At 41.7% G+C, this 15,871-nt stretch overlaps 1 long non-coding RNA gene across 1 annotated transcript in view; it reads right to left on the minus strand.

The window, feature by feature from the left end:
* Positions 1-351: 351 nt before the first annotated feature.
* The window catches only part of LOC119853827, a 42,876-nt gene continuing 27,356 nt past the window's right edge, over positions 352-15,871 (minus strand). The window contains exon 3 of the long non-coding RNA XR_006280111.1: positions 352-1,374. This is a non-coding gene — a long non-coding RNA (uncharacterized LOC119853827). The remainder of the gene's footprint in view (positions 1,375-15,871) is intronic.

Consider the following 15,871-nt stretch of genomic DNA (forward strand, 5'->3'; position numbering starts at 1 on the left):
GATACACCCTGACCCGGATCCACAAAGGAACTTAGGTGTTGCAACGCTCAATGTTTATCCAAAGTGGAACAGGTTCAACAGGAGAGACAAAGAGATCCATATCAGAATATCCCAGTGGCGAGGGTCCTCACCATTTTAGTGTGCTGGCATAGACACTGACTTTCTAATGTGCCAGGGGATGCTCCCCCCAGCTGTGCCCCAGGCCCTGCCTCCACTTCACCTCTTCCCCCAAGGCCCCACCCCACCTCTTCCCACCTCACCTCACTCTGCCCCGCCTCTTCCCACCCAGTTCCACCCCCTCCCCCAGAACTTCCCACCCAGTTCCGCCTCCTCCCCTAAGCATGTCCCACCTTTGCTCTTCCCCTTCCCACCCAGCGCTTCCTGCATGCCACAGAACAACAGAGCCACAGTGGGCGGGAGGCACTGGGGGGTGGGGGAGGCGCTGATAGGGAGGCTGGCTGGTGGGGCTCAATACTCACCAATTTTTTTCCCATGGGCGCTCCAACCCTGAAACACATTGGTCAACATTCCTCCATAGTGTTACTCTACTGAAACTATTGGACTTACACCAGGGGTGAAATTGGCCCAGTGAGATCAGAAACCATGCGATTCAACACGAGGTCAAAAGGTTACGTAGCTAACAGATCATCACAGCATTTGAGAACATCATGTCTGCTTGGCTAGAGCTGGAATCCCAGTCCAGCATGTCTAAACTGCTGTCTGTAGTGCGTGTACATGCTTAAGGAGAACTACGTCACCAGGTGTCCAACCTTTTGTTAAGTAACTTTGAAAAATATATCATATACATTATAGTGAATCATATAATGTGCTCAAGCCCCTCTTCCTTTGGAACGGACCATACTGGAAAGGCCAACACAAGTTGGAAAGAAGCATGTTGATGAGAGAGCTTGCTTACAAGAACTAAAAGAGTTCCATGCATTGGCAGACTTTTTGCTGAATAGGTCAGCAGGGTTTGGAAACTTGGTCCAAGACTTTTTGCATCTTTGTACAAGTTCCTAGTTACTCAGAGGTAGTGTAATACTCCCCATGAACAGGTTTAAAAGAACACGTACAAGAGGTAAATTGTATGCAGGGTACACAAAGTGACAGATATTTTTAGAAATAAATTCTGCCTATATTTTATATATTGCTTGGAATTTATACAAATTTTATTTTACAACAGTTATGGAAATTATAGGTACTATGTTTATAAATGCCAAACCCAACATAAAATGCTCCATTAATGTATTTGAATTGAGGTTAGATAACATACATCAATATACTTACACATTTCTATGATTCAGAATTTGATGCAGAGTAAATATGTAAAGAATCTGCTTAGGTTTTTTTCAACTTTTCTTCCAAAATTAGCAACTACAGGGGAAAAAAGACAGATATACATCATTTCACATATTTATAAAATAAGTCAGTGTGTCTGTTCATTAGGGCTTCAGAATCAGACTTCTAGATGCCTTCCTCCTGAATATAGTGGGAGGAAAAGGTAAGAACCCCTTTTCAGATGTAACCAGATACCTCATTTGACAGATTGTAATGCTTAAAATCCTTGCTAATAGAAAACATGTCAAGACATGCATCTTTCAAATGCTGTCGAATAGTTCAGCCCCATATTTTACATACCCTCCGGATTACATTCATATATTTGGTTTTAAAAGTTAACCTCTCCATTTCAGTAGGAAAAAAGGCAAAGCACTTTTGGTAGGTCTCACACACAAATAAAGCTAGAGAGGATGCATGATTCATTATTACAGTGCATACACACTGAGATACTACAGTGATGTGCAGCAATAGCAGTATTGCCAATAACAAAACATTCAAGTTCCCTAAATATCATGAAATTGGCTTTAAAAAATAAATCACCTTGGGATTTTTTTTTAATTTGCCTTCTGTAAGCAAGGACTGGCCTGTCTCCCAAGATCTGTGAGAGTGATGGGTCGTTCTTCAGGATAGGTAGTAAATCCTTGATGATGCATTGGAAAGGTTTTAGTTGGGGGCTGAAGGTGATGGCTAGGGTGGTGACCATCGCTTATTAGCACCGTAGTGTCCAGGAGCCTGGACCAGTCCACACAAGAGATCCACTACCTGGACACTACGGTGCTAATAAGTGATGGTTACATAAACAGCACCCTATACCAGAAACCTACTGACCGCTATTCCTACCTACATGCCTCTAGCTTTCATCCAGATCACACCACAGTATTCATTGTCTGCAGCCAAGCTCTACAATATAACCGCATTTGCTCCAACCCCTCAGACAGAGACAAAAACCTACAAGATCTCTATCATGCATTCTTACAACTACAGTACCCACCTGTTGAAGTGAAGAAACAGATTGACAGAGCCAGAAGAGTACCCAGAAGTCACCTACTACAGGACAGGCCCAACAAAGAAAATAACAGAACGCCACTAGCCATCACCTTCAGCCCCCAACTAAAACCTCTCCAACACATCATCAAGGATCTACAATCTATCCTGAAGGACGACCCATCACTCTCACAGATCTTGGGACACAGGCCAGTCCTTGCTTACAGACAGCCTCCAAACCTGAAACAAATACTCACCAGCAACCACACACCATACAGCAGAACCACTAACCCAGGAACCTATCCTTGCAACAAAGCCCGTTGCCAACTCTGTCCACATATTTATTCAGGGGACACCATCATAGGGCCTAATCACATCAGGCACACTATCAGAGGCTCGTTCACCTGCGCATCTACCAATGTGATATATGCCATCATGTGCCAGCAATGCCCCTCTGCCATGTACATTGGTGAAACTGGACAGTCTCTACGTAAAAGAATAAATGGACACAAATCAGACGTCAAGAATTATAACATTCAAAAACCAGTCGGAGAACACTTCAATCTCTCTGGTCACTCGATTACAGACCTGAGAGTGACTATCCTTCAACAAAAAAACTTCAAAAACAGACTCCAACGAGAGACTGCTGAATTGGAATTAATTTGCAAACTGGATACAATTAACTTAGGCTTGAATAGAGACTGGGAGTGGATGGGTTATTACACAAAGTAAAACTATTTCCTCATGTTATTTCTCCCCCCCACCCCACCCCCCACTGTTCCTCAGACATTCTTGTTAACTGCTGGAAATGGCCCACCTTGATTATCACCACAAAAGGTTTTCCTCCTTTCCTCTCCCCCCACCTTCCTGCTGGTAATAGCTCATGTTAAGTGATCACTCTCCTTACAGTGTGTATGATAAAACCCATTGTTTCCTGTTCTCTGTGTGTGTATATAAATCTCCCCACTGTATTTTCCACTGAATGCATCCGATGAAGTGAGCTCACAAAAGCTTATGCTCAAATAAATTTGTTACTCTCTAAGGTGCCAGAAGTACTCCTTTTCTTTTTGCAAATGAAGAGCTCATCCTCCAGGGTGAACTTTACCTCTGTCCAAAGGGTCAGCCTATTTTGAGGACTCAAGTAATGCAGGGTGTGTGCAGGCAGCCTGCACAGGGATAAATTTCACCCACAGACCTCTCTCAGGCAAAACAATAGGACTTTTCCCCAAGTAAGGGCAGCAAGACTTGAGCTACAGCTAATCAACCTTCTAGCAAGTTAGGATTTTTAGATTTAAGACAGTAAAATAAGTTTGACATATTTTTGGTGTTCTGTTCTCCCTTCATGTTTTACTTGAACGGTTTGATTTAAATCTCATTTGGTTCTGCTACCATTTAGCACTGTTATTACAGCCTTGTTTTTGAAGAAAGAAGAGTAATCCATATGTAAAAATAATAGTACTGCAGACGCAGACAGCAGATGGTGTTATTAAATACCTGGTCAAAGTCTAAGGTCAGAACACACTAACAATTAACAGGACACACTATCTGTTATTTAATGGGTAACATAAGAGATGTAAGGTATTTGTAATGCGGTGTAGGGTGACCAATAGCATGTTGTCAGATCTCCATTCGACCCCTCCGTTGTATAGATATTTTGTAATACACTTGTCTAAACTCCACTGATATGAATAATCGTATTCAGCTTTGCCTCCTGTAAAATTTCCCTCCTTTGGCAACTAATTCCTCATTTTAAAATTGGCTATGAGAATTAAAGCACTTAAAATGATCAATCTATTGTTGACCCTTTCCCAATCTACTTGGCTAGTCAAAGTTTCGGGTCCTGTGGGTGTCCAGCTGGGAGTTGTAGTTGGTGATAGTCAGATATTTCTTTGATTAAGTTTTGTTTATTTACGAAGAATGTGAAAAGTCCTGTATCTCTAAACACAGAAGGAATCAAGTAGCAGGAAATAGGTTTTTTTTGCTCAGAGCACCAAGAGTGCTCTTTTCAGCATGCACTCTGATCCCAAAAATCTCTCTCTAGGTTTCTTCCAAACCAACATTTCAGTTTTCTGTGTGTTCCTCTCCATCCAAACATTTCCCCAAGTTTGTCACAAGACTCAGGCGAACCCTCCACGCACCTGGTGCTAGTTTCTGGGCAGATTCTATTAGGTTTTGTTTTAGGTGTGGCTCCTTAACTATCTCTTACAACTGTCTTAAATGGGGGACTCAGTCACACAATTGGTTCAAACTCAATCCATAATGTTTCACCCAGCTCATAAGAGTGTGCTTTCCCCTTTGGGCCAGTCCCATTTAGGAGGGTGGGGTATTAACTCCTATGTTCAGGACCCCTTGATGAGGAAGACTCTTCCTTCTTGGTAGATCCTGTTGTTGCTTAAAAGCAGTGACTCCCATAAAAATCCCACCCCAACCCTGCAAAGTGTCTTGTCTCCCATCCCCTCTTGAGGCCTGTTTAGCCTGGGTCAGATCACATAATCCTGATCCACCAAACAGAATCATTCTATTAAAACATCCACAACTGTCCCTAGTAGTGTAGTCAAGAGTAAAGTGAGCTTACTCACTTCTCATTTGGGTAACATGGAGTTTAGTTTAGGTTAGTTTACTCACTTCTTTTTTTTAACCGCTATACCACGGCTATATTTTCATCCAATTGTGTGTACCCAGGGAGCCTGATATAGGAGACCTAACTCTTTCCAGTTTGTGTGCTCTATGGTTATGAAAGATGGATGCCCTTAGATGCTCCTTGCCTTCTTTTAGAGCTATGATGCCTATTTTAGAGATATAAGGAAAGCCAGCTGTATTACTTTTAGAGATATAGGCCTGTAAACAAGCCCACTCATTCGTTCTGGGGTCTTCAGGGAAGGTGAAGAGGCTTAAAAGTGGGCTGTGAACTGCTCTTCAGGATAGGGCCTATCTTTATTTTGATTATTGTACAGTGCCAAGCACATTATCTTATCAGTACAAATAGAGTAAGATACAGATAATGACCCTGTGATTTTATATATTAGTCTCCTACAAGGTAGACAATGGGAAGGAAGCAATCCTTTCAGTGGTCAGAGACCAAAATTTTGCTGCCAGTAATACCTTCAATACTGTACTTTTAATCAATTATAGCTACTCTCTTGCTAGGAACTATGAATTTGTGAGCAAAGTACATTTTATTATTTACAAGGTTCAGATCTCAAATATAAACAGATGGTGCCAAGATGACTCCTACTGCATAGTGATCAAGGTATTTTCATATTCATGGGCAAAGCATGAATGATTAAGTAAGCAGAACCAAAATCTGTGAGGAAGAGTATCTTATAACAATACATACATTCACTGGGATATTTTGTGTCTAGTTATTATTCCGATCAGAATAATTTAATATAAAGAGAGAGTCTAACTGTACTCTTCTGTCTTTTGGATAAGATCAAATCAGGTAATATCTGGTGGAGAAACACTAGAAAATCAGGAGGCCTTCTTGTTTTTTTTAGTAAGTCAGAGAGTAGTTCCATTCTTCTAGTTCTCGGTTGTATTTTTTCCCAGTCAGGATTGTTGGCTGCAAGGTGTGGAATATCCTCAGCTGCCAATGAATTATGGAAATTGAGCACCTTAGGGTCTAATCCAGCTGCTCTTATCAGAGTAGTCTTACTCACCCAAGTAGTCCCATTGATTTCAATGGGACTTCTTGGGTGAGACAGGACTACTCACACAAACAAGGATTGTGGGACTGGATCCTTATTATGCAAGCCATATTTCTTTATTGGTAATGACGCTTCTCAAGACAAAGGCCTGATTTCACTGTTGCTGCTTTCACATGTGGTCATCTTGGAGTGAGGATTTCAACACTGAAGAATATTTCTGGGCAGACCCTCAGCATCACTCCGACTTGGCTTAGATAGACTTTTTCTTACTGCTAGTTACATCAGCTGTATTGAATTGTGACACTTTCTTGTGTGAGTGAATACTAGAAAACATTATGTAACTGATTTCCAAACCATTGGGCCTGTCCTTCAGTGCTAATTTTTCTTATTGTTTTCATCTTGGTCAGCTGTTGACTTCTGAGAGATTATCAGATTGGCATTTAACTAAAAACATTGGGAGAAAAATCAAGAAAGGAAGAGTTTACTGACATTGTTGCCAGGCAGTTCCATAATATTGACACCTTTGCCCAAATCAGAGGTAGGCCTTAGAGTAAATAGATCACTTGGGGCCTGATCATTTTCTCCACTCATGCTATCATAGGGACCTTACAGTATGTTCAAATGGAATCAAAGGCAGAGCTTTGTGGTATGCCCCACTCTCTTTTTCCTTGAGTTTATGGAAGCCCCTTTGGGATACAACACAAGGTAGGAATTCCATGGAGTAGAAGTCAGTAGGTCTGGGATGGGACTGGAGCATGGCTTAGTTCTGCTGTACTCACCCTCTCAAAGCTGTGGAGAATTTGCAAGCAAGGATGGAGAGCTTCCAGATGGCCGTGGTCACATGCTTCTCCACACTGAATGGAACTCTTATGTTGGTGTTCTACTGCTGCAGTCCGGCGTGAGCTTTGCAAAGATCTCCAGGAATACTTCTGCTTCCTGAAGTTCTGCTGCCACAGCTGGTCATCACAGTTCTGCATCACAGTCCTAGCCCACCTGTCATGCTGGTGGGCTTAGCACAGAAGTGGCACTCCACCAAATGAATCCACTCCATGAAAATATGATGCAGAAGTAACTGCTCAGTTTTATCGTTCTCTTCTTCCTCTAGCAGTATCTGCATGGCATCTTGGTGGCTGCATCCCAACTCATCCAAAGCCATCCAGCTCTGTGACTGCTAATACATCTGGAGCACTCTGTTCCTACTAATGACTGCCAAGATCTTAAGGCTCAACAGTGTTTCCTTCATGGTCCCTGACAGCAGTTTGAAAATGGCTGTGGATCAATAAAAACAGAAGAATTATGGGATACTGGGAAAGCAATCATGGGAGTTTGTTAATTTGACCCCAACTCCCAGAATTGCAGCAGGCTCCAGTAGGTATCCCACAATGCTCTGCAAGAAAAATCTCAGAATGCATAGAGTTTAGCAGCAATACATTGCACCATGGGATATCTGCGCAAAATGCTGTGCAGTTATTTAGAAAAAAAATAACCAACCAACCAACCAAACATAACCCCATAGACTTGTGTGGGGCTCAATGATTCACATGGGAATAGTTTAAGCCGACATGTTATTTTGGTCTAGGTATAGCAGAAAAACATACTGAAAAAGCTTTCCAATAGAATTGTAGAATCACAGAAATGTAGGGTTGGAAAAGACCTCAAGAGGTCATCTAGTCCAGCCCCCTATGCTGAGGCAGGATCAAGTATACCTAGGGGTTCCCAAACCTGGTTACTGGCTTGTTCAGGGTAAGCCTCTGGGGGGCCACGAAACACTTTGTTTACCTGAGCGTCCGCAGGTACGGCCACTTGCAGCTCCCAGTGGCCACGGTTCGCCATTCCCAGCCAATGGGAGCTGTGGGAAGTGGCACAGGGCTTACCCTGAACAAGCCGCGAATCAAGTTTGGGAACCCCGACCTAGACCATCTCTGACAGGTGTTTGTCTAATCAGTTCTTAAAAACCTCCAGTGATGGGGTTTCTACAACCTTCCATGGATGCCTATTCTAGTACTTAATTATCCTTATTGTTAGAAAGGTTTTTCCTATTATTCAACCTAAATCTTCCTTGCTGCAGACATGCCTGCCATGTAGACAAGGCCTAAATTAATGTTAACTCCATCTGCATAAAGAATCCCATCTTCTCTTTAGAGCCATGAAATTTACTCATGACTTTCAGAGCATCCATAGATTGAAAATGGCCAAGGCCCTCCTGCCGAAAAGAAACAAACTCATAGCTCTTACAGATGTTTTTCCCATTCTTTCCCATCAGTAGAGAATGCTATTGTTCTTGTTTGGACAGCGGAAAGCTATGCTGAAATTCTTATAATTTATGCAAAGTGTTGTTTTGTGTGCCCCCCCCGCCCCAGGCCTTCTTCAGATCAAATGGTGTGATATAATGGCATTATAACAATAATAGATTGTACTGTATCATTTTGTTTGTTTATCTTAATAGAAAATGAAATGTGCAGGTAATTGCAATTGCCATTTAATCTATCTGTAAAAATAATCAGTATATGGGAGCATCCATAGCACAAAAATGGACACAAAGTTTGTTCAACGCCCTTTCTGTGCCTTTTCTTCCTTAAATCCCAGAGAAACTCAAAAGAACCTAATAAAATTCAAGACAGCTAAAGAGCAATCCACAATGCTGAAACACTCCTTCACTCCAAACCATCTCAATGCAAGATGTTTAATTTACTGCCATTTGGTTCGGTTTTGGAAAATCGGTATTAGCATTTTTGGTGGGCCTACAAAACAGCTTTTCACTGCCTCCACCCAAATATGACCCAGTCCTCTCTTTCATGATCACACTGCTGTACAAGACGAGCCTGACACTTCTGGTGAGGATTAATCCAATGATTCTTTGGGATAAATCCTAAATGTAACTGATTACTTTTCTATAGAAGTGTGCATGTTAGGAGGAACCATAGAATGATGACTTCTCCAGTGCTGCCCTCAGTTTCCCTTCTTTGTGCCTCAGTTTCCCAGTTTGTCAGTAGGCTCCCTCTTGTTCATTAGGTAGCCTAATCCAGAGAAGAGAATGATTAAGAACATATTTTATTACAAGCAGCGGGACATGGACACACCAACATGAATTAAACCCAGGACTCAGAATAAGCTGGTATGTGGCAGAACAGTGTACCAGAACCTCTTTCATGCTGCCTTATTCTCCTAAAGCCATGCCCTTTTTTAAAGCAAAAAGAAAAGGAGTACTTGTGGCACCTTAGAGACTAACACATTTATTTGAGCATAAGCTTTTGTGAGCTACAGCTCACTTCATCGGATGCTGTAGCTCACGAAAGCTTATGCTCAAATAAATTTGTTAGTCTCTAAGGTGCCACAAGTACTCCTTTTCTTTTTGCGAATACAGACTAACAGGGCTGCTACTCTGAAACCTTTTTTAAAGCAAGTTTCTAGTTATTATGGTTGAGGAAACAGCCTCAAAAAAGGTGAACCAAGTGTAACAGATGCCTGCATTTGCTGAACCTGAAACAATAGCTCTGAGAGGTGTGAATTGTCCCATTCATTTCCACAGATGCCAAGTCAGATAATAAGGTTGACATTTAAACTATTAACTATTTCACTGCTCAAAGCACTTGCCTCAGGATTACACTGTGAAGGCCTGCACAATCTACCGGGAGTTGGGGAAAAGGAGAGGGCAAACCCAAGAAGCCTACGAGCCCAATGGGGCATCTGAGGTTCCTTGAGGGACAGCCAAGAAGCTCAGTGGGGGTCCATGAGCTTCAATGAGGGGAAGAAAAGCACAAGAAATCCAGCAGAGTGGAAGGTATTTGGACTCCACTGAGAGAGACACAAGCCCAAGGAGCACAAAGAGCACGTACAAATCTGTTTTGAATATCTGCGCAATGGACTGTGAGCCATGCCTCAACGTGGGTGGAATGTATTTGTGAGTAGAGCTTGAAAGGGTTACTGCCTCTTTCTTCTCAGATATGACCCCTGCCTGGTTAGAGCCCACAGGACCGGGTCAACAGCATTGTGCTATATTGTGCACATTCCCCAAATAAGGAGATTTATAAAGCAGCCACATGGGCGTATATTCACCAAACACTAGACTTGTCACCCTCAGGGGACACAGGCTTTGATAGGCGAGTTTTCCAAGCAGTGGTTTGAAAAAATGTTAGCCTGAGGGACCGTAATGCCTTCCCTCCCTTTTTCTGAACTAATTGCTAGTAATGTTGCACTACTGAGGAAGAAAATAAATGTTGGCCTTGCTTCTAAATTTTCTTTCTCCAAAACACGGTGTCTGACAACCCCGAGTCATCCCAGAATCAAGGGTCAGGGAATCTGGAATCATGTTCCTTGGAAAGAAATGTAAATAGTCATGCTTATTGCATTTCTCTTGAAAGTATTAGTACATTGTTATTAAAGTGTAAGTGTTTTATAGCTGTTAAGTACACCGTTCTGAAAGGTACACTACAAAGAACTCTCCACCAGCCTCACTGATCTTGTGGACAGATAGGCCAACCCAAAAACCGACATAGAGCAGATCATCAGTAACTCCATGTCTGAGTCCCGTGGATCTGCTGAAGGTTGGAGAAGCTAATTGACAAGTTTCAGAGTGGTAGCCAATGTGGAGCTAATGTAAATGCAAAAGAGGGGTGGTCCATATCGCTATGTGGAGAGGATCACATTCTGCATCCTGCAAAAGGGTGAGAGAGTTTCTGCTGCAGCATATATTTCCCCAGAACCGCAGAATTCTCCTTGTTACACAACCCTTTCTGAACCCCCCAACACTACATGTGGTTCCTTAAAGACACATTCGAGCCTTTAATCAGAATTAGCTATGCACTGTTAACTGTCAACAGCTCTTTTGTTCCTCTAATGGGTGTTTGCTGTTGCAACATTGTGCTTATTAACCTTTGTCAGTGACTCAGCATGACCCTTACATTGAATACTGGAGTTTCAAGATGGGGTGAGAGTAAGACAGTGATGGCTTAAACAAGCATGTCTGCAGAGTATGTGTAGGTGGGGTGGAGGGGTGTTCTTTTTTCCTATTCTTCTTTTAATTAAATCTTGATTCATTTTAAATATTTTTTCCACAAATAAACATAGATAGGAAGTAAATGCAAACAAGCCAATCATTAAAATGTCATTATTAACAAATAGTCATTGATGTGCCTCTACTGTAGGAAGAAAGATGGATAGAATGAGTAAGAGCTAGAAGAGAAAAATAAAAGGTTAGGGAGAAGAGAGAAGAGTCCTCTGTAAAGAATTCAGCACAGAAGTAAAAAGATGAAAGACAAAAAGAACAAAGAGATAGATGTTAGAAAAATCTGACCCATTAGGAATATCATTCAGCAGCTTTGCTTATATGTAAAGCACAATTGTACAGTGTTAAACCAAGAAAGGTAATGATTAGTCTGTAACAGACAGCATATCCACATGAAAAAGTTGCACTGATTTAACTTGTGTGTGGTTTTAAACAGATTTAGTTAAACCAGTGGACACTCTTATGTTGGTTTAAACCAGTGTTACTTTAGCTTATTTATTTTGATTCAAATAAGTCTGATTTAAATCAAAATAAGAGTGACGAGGTGGGGAAGGTAATATCTTTTATTGGACCAACTTCTGTCGGTGAGAAAGACAAGCTTTCAAGCTCACACACAGTTCTTCTTCGGGTCTGAAGAAGCAGACCTGAAGAAGAGTTCTGTGTAAGAACAGAATATTCAAGAGCTGTCATTTTTGATAATGTATTTGACCAGTCTCTGATCTTGGGAGAATAACAAGATTTCCATCTGTGCAAGATAAGCTCTTTGGTTACAAGGGCAGCTCGAAAGGAAACAGAGTCCCTGAGAATTTGTACAGCCTAATTCCACCTGCATCCGTGTTAGTTTGAAAGTTCCAAGTGTTAAAGGAATATCCACAATTAAAATGTATTCTGTCCCACACATCTCTCCAAACACCCTTCACCTTAGCACAGTCCCGAGCATGAACATCAATGAACCCAGGAGCTATCCTATGCCACCAGTATTTAATATTCCTCTTTTATGCCAGTGTATCTTTAGGAGAATCTTATGTTGAGTGAACTGTAACTGTAGATTAGGTAGGGATTTTTTAAATATTATGGCTGAAGATATTCCGTTAGGATCAGGGGGAGATTTAAGGGTCATGAGAGCATGGTCAGCAAACACGCAGCGTAGGGCCTAATGGTCACGTCACCTTAGACCTGTAGAAGATCTGTGTGTGAGCTCGAAAGCTTGTCTCTCTCACCAACAGAAGTTGGTCCAATAAAAGATATCACCTCACCTTCCTTGTCTCTCTATCACCTTAGGCTTTTTAAAACATAAACAGCTTTTTAAAAAAATTAAAAGTACAGGCCTCAACAGAAGTGGAATCTCACCCAAATCATGTTGGTTTGTGAATTCCAATAATTGGACCCTTGCACCACAGCAACATTTGTCCTTGGCAATTTGTTCTGTGACGCCGTTGAGCTCCAACCTTGCTATCTGATCTTTCTCAATTGCACGGAAAGTAAGGTCACCCAGCCATGTCTGAGCTAGTGTTGAATGCATGTAGTTTTTTGCCGTGTGTTAATGTGCTCATTGCACATTCAGCACTAGCCACTCCAATTGGTATGGTGAGAGAGAGTCGACACAACATTTCCATTTCTGGTAAAACATCATCAAGAGAACTTGACATTACGAAATTCAGGTACCTCTGGACTCCACTTGACAAAATGAACATCTCTGTGTCTTTGGTAAAATAACACATCTTGAAAGACATGATCTCATGAACCAAGTCCAAAGAAAAATATGAGTATTTTCCATGAGTTTGAGAACCTCCTCCTTTGACTCTTCTAGCATTATATTTTGAAGTCTGCTGGGATGGAGGAAACCAAATAGAGTAGCTACATTTTGAAATCCCTCATACCAAGATTTTAGTTCCCCTCCCATATTGCCTAAGACCTCAAAATATTTCCTTTGATGGTTATCCTTTGCATCTAACACAGAATCGTGTACAAATTCATCATCCATGTGGCATACACGTCTCTTCCTGTGGCTTGGATAGTTTGCATTTTCAAACCCCATTGTTTCCCACCTGTTCTGAAATTCTTTTACAATTTCCTCATACTTTTCTTCAGATCTGAGCTTGCTGATCTTGTTCACTTTGCTGTCAAATGTTTGGAGGACTTGGAACAGGTCAATATTATTTGATGGAAGTATTCCAGAGGCTGCAGCCATGATAACTAAGATCCTATGTCTCCATAACAGATTTAGGTAGAACATCCAATCCCTCAGAGACAGGTTGCTTTTTGCTTGTCGTATGTCCTCACTACTCCTGTGTTCAGTGACACTTTCATCTTCTAGGCATTCAGTTATATGCTGAAAATTTACTATCATTGCCTCAGTGGCTTTCATTTGAGCTTCCTATCTAGCCTTGCAGAATGCCTTTACATGTAAAGGTCTCCTTCGTTCTTCAGAAACATGTTTAATTTCATCTGCAGCCTCAATCCTGTCAACGTCTTCAGGGGCCTGAAGTGCATCTCAAATTCCTCTCCCATTTGCAAAACTGTATTCTTTTGAGCCAAAGTTTGAAGATTATTTTTATAGTAAATAATTAGTTTTTTTCATCTATGGTTAGTCTGTGAAATATCTATATATTTCCTACAAAATTGAGAAGAAAACTTTCAGTTCTGGACTGGTCTTATCTTTAGCAGCATGGAACAGAACTAGGTTAATTTGATGAGTTGTGCAATAGATGTAATGTGCATACATTTTGCCTCCTTTGCCTGAAAGATATTCGGTCATTTTTTGCTTGCAATCCTCCACAAATTGCAGCCATAACACTGGCCCCGTTCATATACCTGTCCAGACATATATTTGGGGTCTAGTCTATACTTGCAGAATGAAACATCAGTTTACTGGCCACAGAAGCGTAGGCGCTGAGTGTCTAATCTGCCAGGGGGTGCTCCCCCTGGCTCTGCCGAGGCCCTGCCCCCACTCCACCCAGGGCCCCACCCAGCCCTGCCTCTTCCCCACCTCTTCCTGCCCCCGCCTCTTCCCACCCCACCCCTTCCCCACCCAGTTACACCCCCCCCAAGTGCACTGCGCCTCGCTCCTCTCTCCCGTCCCCCAGTGGCTACTGATGCCACGAAACAGCTGATCCATGGCAGGTGGTAGGTGCTGGGAGGGAGAGGGAGGCGCTCATCAGCAGGGCCCATTGGTGGGCAGGAGGCACTGCGGAGAGAGGGAAGCTCTGTAGGGGGGCTGCCAGTGGGTGCAAAGCACCCACCATTTTTTTCCCGTGGGTGCTCCAGCCCTGCCTCATACTGCCACAAAACTTACAAAAGCATCTACCTCATACTGCCACAAAACTTACAAAATTCTCTCTTATATCTACTTGTCCTTTGATACGATCAATATTAATAAAGAGAAGCAAAATGACTATTTGATCAGTATGGCTAATATCTGTGGTTGCATCTGCAATGACAATAAAACCGTAGCTCCTTTGCAGCTATTAGGTATGTGCCTCTTGGTTTCTGATGCTAAAAGGTTTATAAGTTCATCGGTAATTGTCTTGCTCAAGTATTTGATTATCTTGGTGTCACTAATATGATGGGAAAAAGTTATATTATGTCTGGCAAGTAGCTTAATGATGCTCAAGTAAATACCACAATTGTTGCTCTCCAGCACTTCACACTGGCCATGGAAGGGGAGATCTAAACTAGCTAAAGTTTTCACTGTGTCAAGCAATATTTTTAGTACTTACCATTTTTTAATATTTTCAGATGCTTCTTTATTACAACAAGCATTGATACTATGATTCTTCAAACGGTAGAATTGCCTCATGACTACATGTTGTTTGCTCCTCCCATGAACAGACATTGACTTTAACATATTCTTCTAATCCCAGTTAACCATGTTGGTTTTCAAGTTTCTTTATTTCCAAACAACCAACAAATGTGACCATATGTGAAATTTAAGAGATATGAGTTTGCTAGCCACTTGACATGCAAATCTTCATGCAGTGCTATTGTCATTCTGTAAAATGAAGATGAAAAATGGTGGCTTGTAGGTAAAAAAGAAAACTATCATTTTGGCATATCACTTTCAGTGGGCTGGAAAGGACCAATCTATACAAGCATACTTAATTGCTCAGCTGATAAAATGGAATCTTGAAAGCAACTTTTATTAGATGGGCACTTCACACGGAACACTCATAGAATATCAGAGTTGGAAGGGACCTCACGAGATCATCTAGTCCAACCCCCTGCTCAAAGTAGGGCCAATTCCCATTTTTTTTTTGCCTCAAATCTCTACTTGGCCCCCTCAAGGATTGGACTCACAACCCCAGGTTTAGCAGGCCAGTGCTCAACCACTGAGCTATCCATTTCATTGTGGACCTGCTTATCTACAGAGCTTTTTGTTTTGCTCCTTTCAAATTGGGGTGGGTTTTTTGGTTTTAAGATCACCTATGGTTGGTTTGTAGTTCATCTACATGGTCTTCATTTGTGCTGGTTTCAAGCAAACTTTCTCTGGAAATATCATCAATCATGATTACAGGTGCAACTTAAGTGGTACTGCACAAATTGTTTTCCTGATTTAAACCTTGACACAATGACATATTCATGTACGGTGACCAGATGTCCCGATTTTATAGGGACAGTCCCGATTTTTGGGTGTTTTTCTTATATAGGCTCCTATTACCCGCCACCCCCATCCCGATTTTTCACATTTGCTGTCTGGTCACCCTAGATTCATGCTTGATGAATTGAGAGGCAGTTCTTGACTTTCTACTTCAGACTGCAGGAGTTGATCAGGAAGTTTACAAAATGATAATTTCTGCTCCTTAGGATCTTTGGAGGCAGTTTGTAATGACAAAATCTCCTTTTTCTTTTGTAAAATCAGACTTGTATTTGTACTTAGGATTTCATTTTCAAACATCTT

This window comes from Dermochelys coriacea, chromosome 3, assembly GCF_009764565.3.
Source record: "Dermochelys coriacea isolate rDerCor1 chromosome 3, rDerCor1.pri.v4, whole genome shotgun sequence".
Taxonomy (NCBI): Eukaryota; Metazoa; Chordata; order Testudines; family Dermochelyidae; genus Dermochelys; species Dermochelys coriacea.